The following is a 14843-nucleotide window of genomic DNA, read 5'->3' as shown; positions in this document are numbered from 1 at the left end:
TATGAAAGGAATGATTGCAGTACTAGACTAGGGAAATTTGGTCTCACAAATAAATATTTAAACATAAATTATATATAATAAACAGAATTTGTAACATGAGGAAAAATATCTTGTCAAAAAAGAGACATATACTCTCAGGAAAAATGGATGTTGTTTTCATTTATCTTGCAAGACATCACACTACGGATTTTCTGACCACCTATGGGGTCTGTTAACAGATACGTATTTTTTCTTATTCTATTTTTTGGCATAACAAATAATTATTGAATGAATAATTTTTGAAGAACTCTTGATACTTGATCCTCTTCTCTATTTACAGTCAGTCTTAGTAATCTCCTTTGGTCTCATGGATTTACAAATCATTGCATACCACTCCAAATTATAATTATTTTTTAGATTCAGTATATATCTCTATCTAACCAGACAGACATTTTATAAACACTTACTAACACCTCCACTTGGCTAATAAAACTTTAAATGAAACTTCTGATACTTGTTCCACAAACCTACTAGGTCTACAATCTCTCATATACCGTTCAATGGTTTCCTCAGACCTAAGAAATCAGACATATTTATGGCTCTTCTCTTTCTCCCTTGTGTCTTATCCAATCTATCAAGAAATATTTGAGGTTCTATCTTGAAAATAGATTAAAATATTAACCATATTTCACCATTTCCATAGCTACAACCATATTCAAGCACAGTCTTAACCTTGGTTATATGATAATACATCCTAGCTGATCTCCTGCTTTCATAACCTCACCACCACCTCCCTTAGAATTTACTATCCACATAGCAGCCAGAGTAATCTGTCATTCATTCAAATAACATTTTTTTTGTGTGTGGCAGCTACTTAAAAATTCAAGTTAGATCATGTAACCCATCTTCTCAAAACTCTGCAACAACTCTTCTATTCTCATTGTAAAAGAAAGTTGTTACAACAGCCTGCAATAGGGTGACCTTACATCCTAGTTTCCTTGGAAAGTCACAGTGACCACCTGCTGTCCTGTGCAGTTATTAATAAATTAGCTCTTTATTATTAGTAGGACATCCTATTCCCTACTACCATTTCTCTGGCCTACTTTGCATAAGATTTTTTTGTTCTTATAACACACATGATATTCTTCCTCATTAGGGTTTTGTTCTGGCTATTAAACTCTGCTTAGAAATTTTTCCTTCAGCTCTACAAAACCAATTTTTTCAACACCATCAAGTCTTTGTTCAAATATTACCTTTACCTTGAAGCCTACTCTCTTTACCCTATTTAAAATTTTTTTTAATGTTTTTACTTATTTGAGAGAGAGAGAGAATGCGAGCAGGGGAGGGTCAGAGAGAGACGGAGATACAGAATCTGAAACAGGCTCCAGGTTCTGAGCTAGCTGTCAGCACAGAGTCTGATGCGGGGCTCCAGCCCACGAACTGTTAGGTCATGAACTGAGCCGAAGTCCGTCGTCGCTTAACAGACTGAGCCACCTAGGCGCCCCTCTTTACCCTATATAAAATGGTAAACCTATACTCCTTAACTTCCTTAACATGTTTTAATAATTTTTCCCTTGATACTTATCAACTTCCACTACATTCTGTCATTTCTTTATTTGCTATGTTTTTGTTTATGGTTTATATCTGTCCTGTTTGAAATAATTCAGAACAATTCATATATTTTTTTATTCTTACTGATATGACCCAGACACCAGAAAAATATTTGGAAATTATTAAGTCAATAACATTGAAATATTATATACCCAGTTGGCAAAATAATGAAGTGTCCATTTGATGGTATTGCCTTTATTTGTCTACATTAAAATAAAAATGTATGACAGAGGAATCAAAAAACATGTTTGCAGGTGTACATCTAAAAGACAAAGACTTTAAAAAAACAATTTACACATATATGTGCTGTAACATAGCAGTTACAGCTGCTATAAAGTGAATGTATAGAAAATATTTTTAAATATAGAAATATAGAAAAAAATGGCAAAGTTAAATGGCCTAGGCAAACATCAGCTCACCATGTTGGAGATGACCATAGACTGTTAGGAACTAACTATGTTGAACTAAGAGTTAGTGCATTGATTGAAATTTTTATTGATAAGAAAAGACATCTTAAGTGAATCAGATTAGGCAGAGTACTCCAAGAATTCCAGAGTACTCCAAGACACAAAGCCAAAAGGAAAAATATACATATACTTTTATATATACCCTGTCTCTCTCATAGAAAGATAGATAGACAAACATATCTCCAGATATCTGCAACCTGGAGACCCAAGAAAGCTGGTAGTATAGTTCTGAGAAACAGAAGGCTGATGAGGTAAAAACCAGTCTGAAGGCAGGAGAGGACTGACTTCCAGCTCATGCAGTCAGGCTGAGAAAGCACATTCTTTCTTACCCTGATTGTTTTATTCAGTTTTTCAGTGGATTAAATGATTACTATTCACAGGGGAAAGCAATCTGCTCTCCTCAACTCACCAATTCAAATGCTAATTGCATCCAGAAACCTTTTTCACAAACATACCCAGAAGTAACATCTAGTCAAATTATCTGAGAATTCAGTCAAGTTGACACATAAAATTAACCATTATATGAATGATTAAAGATTCTAGTGGTCACCACTGAATAATAACACAGTAGTTACAAATTGGGGGTAGCATTAGTAATACCTAATTATGGCATTGTTCAGCTTTATTATNACCAGAAGCATACTTAGGCAAAGGAAATGAAGTGAGAATAATTAACACCACTATTCATCAACATTCCACTAATACTTGTTTTTAGATTTGTTTGAATTCAGTGACTCTTTTTAAAGTATATCTACAAATATGTATTAAACCAATACTATCTTTATGTCCTTATTAACTGAATTCGATATAGAAAAAAGGGTCAAGATACTCACTATTCTAAGTGTCACACAAAATCACAAAAGTGTCTTATAAAACATCACATTAGCACAAGAGCTTGAATCAGAGAGTAAATTTATTTAGCCTGAGACCCTTTATCATGGTACAAACACCACAGAGCTGGGGTAGAAGGTAATATGAATTGTCACAAGTAAAATCTAGCAAGTTACTATCAGGACTTAATAGACTTAAAATCAGTTGCTATCAGGACTTAATAGATTTAAAATCAGTTGCACTAGTATCAAGTCAATTAAGTCAACCTGGGACATAACAGTATGGTTAGGCTGATTTTAACAGAAGGGTGGGGATTCAAGTAAAGAGATTCACCATACAAAAAATAGAACTTTAACATGAGGTACACAAAAAGGCTTCTTTAGATAAAAGGTACACAAAAAGGCTTCTTTAGATAAAAGGTATACTAGAATCAGCCTGAACTCTAGGTAAAAGTTTTATTTACTTCCTGGGGCTTGATGATTTGGTACAAGCCTGACTTTTCTATGAGGAAGAGATTATATTTAAACTTTAATATCTCTGTCCAGAAAGAAACATTATGACCAAAAGTGGCAAAAATGTCACTGATTTCTGAAAACTTTGTGTTATACCAAACCAATATATTTGAGTCAGTACTGAGGGAAAGATCCACATTATTTAGTCATGAGATGTAAGCCATGATTATAATACCAGTGCAAAACCAATTACAAATAAAGTTCAAAGTTCTAAATATTCATACAATACAGTTAAAGTAATTGAATATTTAAAAATCTCATACATCNCACCCAGGCGTCCCCATCCTGTAAAAATTTTATGATTAAAATAGCAATACATTTTCCTTTGTCCTTTATTATTTACCTTATTTTATACCTATCATTTAAATACAATTTAATAAAGTAGAAAATATTAAATGATAGAAAGTTTGGAGGAACATCAACAGTTCTTTTTTTTATTTTAGGTATATTTTTTAATGTTTATTTTTGAGAGAGAGAGAGACAGAATCTGCAGCAGGCTCCAGGCTCTGAGCTGTTAGCACAGGGCCTGACTCAGGACTCAAACTCATGAACCATGAGATTAAGACCTAAGCCAAAGTCAATGCTCAACCAACTGAGCCACCCAGGCGCCCCAGAACATTAATAGTTCTGACTTAGCTCTCTTACTATAGATGACTGGTTGGAATATACTAGTATAAATCAGTGTTGACAGTCTGATCACTCTTTCCATTCTCTGAAGAAACGAATTACCTCTTCAACTAAATAATAAACTAGTACTTTGCAATTCCAAAGAATACATTCATTTTCATCCCAAACTGATTATTATATAGCCACTCCTGTAGAAAATCTTTGAAAACCAATTCAGAGGTTAACTAGTAGAGCTGAATAAATTAATTTATTATGAACAAACTTAGAAGTTCTGCATTAATGACATATTTAGATTATATATCCTTAAATTTAAATGTCCATAAAGTAGATATTATAAGGAAGAGATTCATTAATATGGATATAGGTAATAAGATCATTACCAGAGATGAAAAGAATTAAAATTGCATGATAAAAGTGCTCATTAAAGTACTAAATAGTATAGTATTAAAGAGATTACTGAACATTTCTGAAAAGTACATTTCATTTTAAGGAAATATATTATGAGAAAATCTAGTGACTTTAGGCAAATCTCTAAAGATAGTTAAAATAGCCACCAAGATTAAAAGCACAGATTTTTTTCCTCTTTCTCACAGAGAATAATTTACATCCAACTTCTCTACTGGAGTTAAGCTGAAAGAAACTACGATAATGTAGATAGACCACAGACTTGGAAGTCAGAAATGTGAAATCAAATTCTAAATATCAAAATTTAGGTTTATAACCTTGTCCCAGGATGTCTAATATTTGATTGCTTGGAGTTTTTCAATGCAAGCTACAAAAATTACCTTTTAACCAATACTCCTAGTGTGGATCCATCAAAAATTATTATTATTTAGAAAGAACAGTGATATATAAAATAATGAAGGGCCTTGTGAACTTAACTTATATATATGCATTTTATTTGTTAGGATTCTTCTCTATTTGTTACAGAAACAGAATAGGATAAGGATATAAATAAAGATTATACTTTAAGGAACTGTCTCACATGATTATGGAGGCTGGCAAGACCAAAATGTACAACTTAGGTCTGAAGGCCATAAGCTGGATATTCAGGGACGAGACTATATTGCAGTTAAATTCTGAAGGCCATCTGTCAGCAGAATTCTCTCTTGCTCAGGGGAGGTAATTCTTGCTCTTTTCAGGAATTTAGCCAGTTGGATGGAGGGCACTCTGTTTTACTTAAAGTCCTGGATTTAACTTTTCTTTTGAGTTGTGTCTCCCTTTATGTTAGCTACTCAAATAAAAGTTATCTATTGTACAACACAATAGTAATTGAAGATAACTGGGAATTTATTATATTTTAATACAGATCATTTACAAATACAATTTCTTTATTAAAAAGCTTCCACCCTTTATGTAGAATTTGCAAAACTATGGAATTGCAAAACTTTGTGGAATTATGTACATCAGTGTACAAAGAGTGTAGATTTAGGATATGGTAAGTGGGGGGCACCTGGGTGGCTTTGTCAGTTAAGCATCCAACTCTTAATTTCGGTTTAGGTCATGAGCTTATGGTTGGTGAGTTTGAGCCCTGCATTGAGCTCTGTGCTAACAGTGTGGAGCCTGCTTGGGATTTTCTCTCTCTTCCTCTCTTTCTATCCCTCCCCCGATTGTGCTCTCCAAAGGAAGGAAGGAAGGAAGGAAGGAAGGAAGGAAAGGAGGGAGAGTATGATAAATGCTTTACAAGTCATTTTCAGAAAGCTATCACAATTGGGCCTTTACACTGTCATTTTTTTACAGTGCCATCTGTTTTGTTTTTAAGTGTATATATGTATATATTTGGGGGGAAGAGACAAAGGGAGAGGGAGAGAATCTCAAGCAGGCTCTATACTTGTAAGCATGGGGCTCAGTCTCACAAACCTTGAGATCATGACCTGAGCTGAAATCAAGAGTGGGACACTTAACCAAATGAGCCATTCAGGCACCCCATCATCTCTTTGGATCAAAATATTTTGATGTCAGCTTGCTTCCACTACCCTAAACTATAAAGCATTTTTTAAGGAGTTTAAGGAAGGAAAATTCTATTAGTTTGAGATTCTAGAATCCCCCAAACCAGGACCAGTATCTTGGTAAAGGCTAGGCTGTGACTCCAGACAGAGAATGAGTATGTGCAGGTGGCCTCACTGGGGATTCAGAGCCTGAGGGTTCAGACCATGAGTGTTCTTGCTACAAAACTCACTGAAGCATCTTGGCAGTTTCTATACTGGCTTGACTGGGCATAATCAAAAAAGGAATAGCTCAGATTCATTCCATTTTTCTGGAGCTCTGTGATAGCATTTAATAACACTTGAGTGAAGTCTTTCACATATAGAATTATGGTATTTCTTCAAGTGATTGCTAATATGGGGTCAACTGTTCTTTTCTTTTTTTTAAGATATATATTTTTTTTATTTCTAACAGAGAGAGAGAGAGAGAGAGACAGCGTGAGCAGGGGAGGGTCAGAGAGAGAGAGGGAGTCACAGACTGAAACAGGCTCCTGGCTCCTAGCTGGCAGTCAGCACAGAGCCCGACGCGGGGCTGGAACCCACGAACCGCGAGATCATGACCTAAGCGAAAGTCGGACGCTCAACCGACTAAGCCACCCAGGCGCCCCTGGGGTCAACTGTTCTATAATACTCATGCCCATTTTATCTAGATGTTTAATGGATCTATAAATCTTCTCCTGGGATTCACCATAGTAGCTGTAACAGAATCTTTGACTCCAGTGGCAGAAATTAGGAGAAACCACAAAGAGATTACTAGGATCCACTGGATATTTCCTGAAGAGTTTTCCAAACTCCTGTTATTATGATTTATGCAATGCTCCGACTAGTACAGGAATAATAGTAAACTCATCCTCATAGCTTTCCATGGCTTTAGCTACATAAGACAAATGCATTTCAATACTATGTTCATCCTCATCTGTCTACAGAGACATGCATTCAAACATTCCTATCTTCTCTAGTTCTTGAAAACCTTTTGATCAGTATGAAGGTCATACAGAGGTGTTTTCTGTACATACACACTGGAAAGTACACATCGCGAGTGAGGCACAGGATGAGAAGACCGCAGGGTAAAATTTCTCCAGGCAGTAGCTGGATCCACTTGTTTGTAAGGGTGGGCAGCACAAGACCCACAGTACATATATCCTGCATGGGGTGCAGTAACAGCTCTAGCGGGTCTTTCTGCAGCCTGCACTTGTGAAAGCTAACCTTATCGCCACTGTAGTCAGCTGCAGTCCTCAGGCTATGTACTAGCTCCTGGTGAGAGCGGCTTCCCTGACCACCACTCGGTTGGACATCTTGATGCCTGTGCCTCCTCCTGTGCAGGAGCATGAATAAGGAGTCGATAGTGACAGGAACATCTCCAGGAGGGGACAAGACACCAAGAGCCCAGTCCAGGAGGAGGCGGCAGCACAAAAGGGAGCAGCCAGACAGGAGAAGGAGGAAAAGAAGGAGGCTGCAGCCCAGGAGGCGATGGCAGCCAGGGAGGTGGGGGAGGCAAGCAACAATCACCACAAAGTTCTGTGACCGCCAGCAAATGGGGCCTCCCACAGCTTCACCCACACTCTGGTCCTAGCCCGGCATGGGTGCTGCTCCCCAGATGTGGCGGATTCTGCCGAACAACCCCTTGGCCCACACAGATTTAAATACTAATCTCAGCTGAAAGACCTAACAGAAAAGTCCAAAATAGTGTTTGACCACAGACCTGAGCATCATGGCCCAGCCAAGAAGATACATAATATTATCCACCCATAGATTAAATATGACTATTAAGTATGATTCCAACATAGAATCTCTTCATTTTTAGTTCCTAAGTTGTCTTGAAATTAATATTGGGCAAAGTAGTGACAAAGTAAATAGTAGGAACTTCCCAGATACTGTTTACACACAGTCTTTTGCCCTCATCAGTTTAAAGTTCCTATAAAGGTCTTCACATAAATAAAATACTTCAGCTTTCCCCAGATTTTGTCTTGAACCACTCCCATCCCACATGCTTACATTAGATTACATCATTCAGCCCCACTACTATGACCTAGTTTTTTGTTTTGCTTTTTAACGCAAGGTTTCAGTCCCTTGTTGAATCAGTATATCCATTCATCACTCCCCACCTAATGATAAAAATTCGATAAAGCTACCTCCTGTTTAGCAGGGAGCCAAAATAATTATTACATTTATGTTCAAATAAGAATTACACGTAGTGTTGCCAAATTTATAGTAACAAATCACATATAAGAAACTATATTACAAAACTAGTATTTGCAGTCAGTCCACCACTATACTGCATGTTCCATATAAGAAACCCCACTTTCCTTTTCCCAATATGAATGAATAGGACTCTGACCTGTTCAAATTAAGCATATAGTGGAACCAAAAAAAATATTTCATAAAATTACCTGGAAGCATGAACCCAAAGGAGGTCTATTTGGAACAGACCAGGGCATAGCAATGCACTTCTCAGATATATTATAGATTGTTAAACATACATATGTGTTATATATAATATATGTAACATATATATTGTTACATGTATATTGTTTTAAAGATGACTTTAGAGACCTAGAATAACAAAACATCCTTTTAGTCCTAATGTGGGAATTAAAACACATTAATACATTTTGCTTTGTCTAATTACTTGATGTTTAAATGCATGTGTATATTTACATACATAAAAATAATATAGTGATGGCTAGAATATCTTTATTCATTCTACTGCCCCACTTTAATTAACTGTCATGGCTCAAGTGTTAAAAGTGTATCTGATATCATGGATTAAATAAAGAGATTTTTTTTCCTAAAACAACTGTATTTGCCAAAATCCTGATCATTTCCTTCTAATCAGCTTAGATCCCTCCTTAAAACATAGTCTCATGTGCATTTTTATTTATTTCACAAACACCATACCATTGTTTTTCTAATGAAAACATATTTTATTCACAACTTTACACTTTCCACAATTAGTACATCGATGCCAATTTAGCCTTTGGCTATTTGAATATCAGGATGTGGTGAATTATATGCCATTTACAACCTTGACTCTAATCACTAGCTGGAGGTGACTTGTACAATGGATGAAGAGAGTCCTTTGAGATTATAAATTATAGCATCTAGTATATTTTTTAATAAAACTGCCTCTATTGATAGAATGGATTTTAGAGAAAATTATAGGTGTGTTCCTGATGCAAGTCTCTAATTATGCAATGATCAAACTAAAGCACATGAAGCCCAGGAAATCCAGTGGCTTTTCTATAATGACAACAGTTTATTCTGAAAACTCTATGCTGTTCCCAGTCTCTAGGCTTTTAATTCAATTTTCTTTTTTTTTAAAGCAGTAGTTCATACNATCAAAATAAATTTCATATCTTTCAGTTGTTACCTTATTATAAAAAGTATTCAAAAATGAGACCAGTTAACTTTTCATTTAGAACTGAATCACTGTATATGATAGCATTATATATATATAGTAATAGAAAGTTAAAATATCCTCTCAATTTGAAAAATGTTGTGAGTTTTTAAAGGAGAACTTTTGTCTTCCTGTTTTTAGATATAAGAAAATAGAGTTGGACCCTTACCTAATACCGTATACAAATACTAACTCAAAATGAATCCATGGCTCTAATGTAAGATCTAAAACAGTAGCATCTTAGAAGACAGCAGGACAAAACTGCATGACGTTGGATTTGACAGTGGTTTCTAGGATATGACACCAAAATCACAGACAATAGAAAATAGACAAAATAGACTTCATGAATAACAAAAAGAGTACACCAAAAGTACTATCAGCACAGTAAAAAGGCAACCCACAGAAAGGGTAAAAATACTTGCAAATTACATATTTGATCAGGGATCAACCCTAGGATATATAAGAAAATCTTAAAAATCAACAACAATCAAAATAACCCAATTTAAAAATGGGCAAAGGCTGGGACAGACATTTCTCAAAAAAAAAAAATATCCAAATAGCCATAGACACATAAAAAGATGCTCATCAAGGTAAATCAAAACTCCCATGAGAAACTACTTCATATCCACTAGGATGGCTACTATCAAAAACAGTGGAAAGCAACAAATAGTGGTGAGATATGGAGAAATTGGAACCCTTGTGCATTGCTAGTGGGAATGTAAAGTAGTACCGCCACTATGTAAAAACGTATGGGTATTCCTCAAAATTTTAAAAATGAATTATCCTATTAGCCAGCAATTCTACTCCTGAGTGTGTATATATATACTCTAAACGATTGAAAGCACAGTTGCAAAGAGATATCTATACACCCATGTTCATAGCCACCTTATTACAATAGCTAAAAGGTAGAAGCAACTTAAGTATCTATTGACAGATGAACAGGTAAGTAAAATGTAGTATATACATATGATGAAATATTATTCAACCTTAAAAAGGAATATGGTGCAACATGGGTGAACCTTGAGGATATTATGCCAAGTAAAATAATCCACTCACAATAAAGGTAAATATCATATGATTCACCTATATGAAGTACTCAAAGAGTCAAAATCATAGAGACAGAAAGTAGAATGATGACTAGACCAGGGAGTAGAGAGAAGAGGGAATTGAGTTACTGTTTAATGGGTATAAAGTTTTCATTTTACAAGAAGAAAAGAGTTATGGAGATGGATGGTGGTAATGGCTGCACATTGTGAATGTATTTAATACCACTGTACACTTAAAAATGGTTAAGATGGTAAATTATATGTTATATATATTTTACTGTGATAAATTGGAAAAAAATTATATAGGATTATATCAAAATGATTTGTCATGAAACTTACAAAGGACCAAATCTAAAAGAAAATAAAAGCCCTAAGAAAAAGCTTGACACTTGAATTTGAACGTTAAAAAAAGACTGTTTAACATTTTATTTATATTCATACAGAGAAGTTCACAAATAAGTATACAACTTGATGAACTGTCACAAACTGAACACTCGTATAAATAACAACAGCCAGGGGAAGAGACACATGCTTCCCAGCAATTACCAGGACCCAAGGACCCCTTTCTTTTTCTCCATATATGTCACCACTTTTGTCCCAAGTCTTGGTGGCTCAGCCACTCGTGTGCCTGGCACTTCACTCCCATTTCCTGCAGAGTGGAGCCATGGCAGGTGTCAAGCACACAACTGCAGGACACTTTGAGATAACAGGCAAGATGAATGCATTTTCTGAGAAGATGACCACATGAAATTCTATTGTTTTTTATCCACTCACGACTGTATGTCCAATAGCAAAGTCCTCATTGCTGACGTTGTTTATTTAAACACTGTGAATTCCTTAGCCACAGCTATATTACCTTCATCTGCTGCCATAGAACTTGCTGCCCTGTTGCCACAACATCTCTTCTCTGCCTCGCTGGAGGAGAGTGAGCAATAGCCCAGGTACACTTGAGTAGATTATTGCAATCCCTTCTTTTGCTGCTCAGCTTCTCAATACTAGCCTAACCCCTAAATTAACAGGTAGAATAGTTTAATTCCTATCCTACAATGAAAGAGCAAAGAATGAATCAGATATTTTAAAAGTACTTACGTGATAAAAAAAAAAACAAAACAAAAACGAATACACAGTTAAGTAGTATTCAGTATTTTAAAAAATGTTTTAATGTTTGTTTATTTTAGAGAGAGAGAAACAGAGCACAAGTGGGTAGGGGCAGAGAGAGGGAGACACAGAATCCTAAGCAGGAATCAGGCTCTGAGCTGTCAGCACAGCTGATGAACTCAGGAACTGTGAGATCATGACCCGAGGTGAAGTCCGAAGCTCAATCAACTGAGCCTCCTAGGAGCCCCTAAGCAGTATTCCTTTTTAACATTTAGAGTGATTGTGAAAGTCAGATTGCAAACTACTTTTTGGCAATAATTGCATAACCATCAAACTCTTTAAAGCTCTCAAGACTTTTTGTATTTCCTCACATTTGCCCTAATCATAGACCATTAAAGAATTCTACCTTTCTCTGACTTCATTCATCTGATTTATTGTAAAGGAGTGAAAAATATCTGTTATGAATCTTTAGCTGGCACACATAGCTCTTGGTGGGGAGGGGAATATCTTGAAAGCAGTCCTCTGGATATGCATTTTGGATAGACTGCCAAGTGCATTGCATATTGGCCCTCAAAAGACACGTCTCTTTCCTAATCCTCTGAACCCATGAATAAGACTTTATTTGGAAAAAGAAATCTTTGAAGTTCTCATCAAGTTAAAAATCTTAAGATCATTCTGGATTACCCAAGTTCCCTAAATCCAATGATTTTACAGCCTTAAATGGAATAATAAGTGTTTTTATAAGAGATAAAAGAGCAAAGACACAAGACACAGGAAGAAGAGAAGGTCACATGAAGACAAGTATTGGAGTTACACACCTACAGGTCAATGAATTCTCAAAGCCATCAGAAACTGCAAGAGACAAGGAAGAAATATCCCTTAAAGCCTTCAGAGGAAGCATGGACCTGCAAACACCATGATTTGGGATTTCTAGTCTCCGGAGTGTGAGAGAATAAATTGATATTGCTTTAAGCCATTAGGTTATGGTGATTTGTTATGGCAGCCCTCAGAAACGAATACAGGAGGAAAGACATGAAGATTTAAATAGATGTAACAGTCAAGGGAATAGAGAATGGCTAAACTGATAATCAAGACAAATGAGGTAAAATATATTTTATGCTTCTTTTGAAGGGGGAAAAGGAAAGAAAAACAAGGAAGAAAGGAGCAGAACAAGAGGAAACATATACAAATGAGGGGTCAATGACAGATATTCTATAGTAGAGACCAAAAGCCTTCATTACCACATGTTTCCAGAGACATCTATTGTCTTCCTTACTTTGCTATATATCTCCCCTGAATTTTAGTAAATATTATTACGTTCAATATAAAAATCTAAAGTTGTATGTATGTGTGAATTTGAGGTAGATTGGAAAAGGACCTCAGACATCTGGATTAACAAGAATCAAGGCAGTGACCAGAGTAATGGAAACAGATACCCAGAGTCTGAAGAGAATTTAAAGATACAAAAGCTTTGAGAATTCACAGAACTATGAGGGAGTTTTTCAGACTTCCTATGATTCAAAATCACCCCAGTTTGACATTCACAATGTTAAGTTCTCCTCCTGGTGCTCGTGGATTATGTTTTTATGACTGACAAACTACTCTCCCAAAATTAGATCTGTGGTTACCTATTTGAGCACTTGTTTGCCAACTCACTCTGCTAGGAAGGTGAAATTTTACAAGACAGGGCAAACGTTCCACAGCTATTACTTTCAGTGATATTCTACTCAGTAGAAGGTAGGTGAGAATAAGAAAAAATTCTAGCAGTCAATCTTATTACACCTGTTTAAAGCCATAACTTCACTTGTGGCACTTCTGAGTATATAAAACATTCATTTGCTATAGTAAGGATCTGATAACCAGATCTCACAAGGAACCATTTACTGGCATTCAAATTAATTGTTGCTGACAGCAATTGCTTTAGCATAAACACCCCCAAACAACTTTAAACACTCAGATGAAAAAATTTAAATAAGAACATTTCCTAGAATCCTATTTAACTTTCACATTCAAATGAAAAAATATCCTACCTTAAAAATTTGCTTGTCTTACGTATTTTGAAACGATATTTGGGGAAGGGTATAATATAGAAAATTGGAAATTTAAAAACTTTGTAACATGTTTTACTCGGATAAACAAGGTCAATTTTAGTGTAATAAAACATGACAAAAATCCTGTAATGGCCTGTAATGGCCACACTGGTCAAGAAGGAAGAACTAAACAGTATTATGTGTTGAACATAAACTTGTATTTGTACATATTACAAAATTAAACATTTTAGAAACATAAATATAAGCTTTATTGATGTAGTTTAGATAATTACTTTACATGGTCATTAAACTAAGTTATAAATTAGAATGCTTAGTGTGGTTACTTATGAATGGTTGGGAAGAGTTTTTACTACTATAGAAACATGACTTCACAATAAATTTATGTTTTGCCTTTTGAATGCATGATGATAAATATTTGATTCATGGAGAAGTTTTATTCACTCAAATCATATCATTTAGAAATAGTCATTTATTCTTTATAATTTGAATTAATTTAAATTTATTTTCATTTATTTTCGTTTCTTAGTTCTTTGACTTTTTTTTTCTGAAACTGTTCTTCATTACCAATGCATTTTCTTCAACTTCTCTGGAGCCATCCACCATTCTAAATATCTTAGAGTCTATCATCACCCAAATTTTATTACACAAAACCCTCAAACTTCAGCCTCCCACACTGAAACAAAAACATTTTTCTATCTCAACTTCCCAAGTATGGTAACCACAATTTTTAAAGTCTTTTCTTAATATCCCAATCCATTAAATTCCCAACTTTCCAATAACTTTTTCCATATTGGCTCCTCGCTTAGTCTTCAGTGCCCCATAAGTAAAACCATCCCTTTGAAAATATAGTTAATTTGGCCCTTTTTCCTCCATTTTATTCACCTGACAACTTCCTGTATAAACTCAACCATGAATACATATACATATCCAAGTATTTTGGGAGACACTGACAAAGCTAAAGAAACTCCTTTCAATATAAGAATCTCAAATTATAATAGCTTTCAAGTGTTAATAATTCTGATATATTTTCTAATAATCTAAATATGAATTCTATACCTTTCTCTTGGAAACCTTTTTTCCATTAAATATTGAATTAGTCAGTCAAAACAGATTAATTCTTTTCATATTTCACTAAGAACATAGAAACTATAAAATGTGAGCTCTTCTGTCACTCTGCCCCCAACCCTAGAAAAATGGGGGATATGCTTTCACCTTTACTTTCTCACTGGTTACCACCAC

The 14843-nt window shown here is 35.2% G+C and overlaps 1 pseudogene; it reads right to left on the bottom strand.

The window, feature by feature from the left end:
* Window positions 1-6173: 6173 nt before the first annotated feature.
* On the bottom strand, window positions 6174-7307 carry LOC144244154 (protein MEMO1-like; annotated as a pseudogene).
* Window positions 7308-14843: the final 7536 nt, after the last annotated feature.

The sequence above is a fragment of the Crocuta crocuta genome, unplaced genomic scaffold (assembly GCF_008692635.1).
Source record: "Crocuta crocuta isolate KB4526 unplaced genomic scaffold, BGI_CrCroc_1.0 scaffold724, whole genome shotgun sequence".
Lineage (NCBI taxonomy): Eukaryota > Metazoa > Chordata > Mammalia > Carnivora > Hyaenidae > Crocuta > Crocuta crocuta.
Note: the sequence above shows the minus strand (reverse complement) of the source record. Positions and strands in the feature narration are given on the sequence as shown.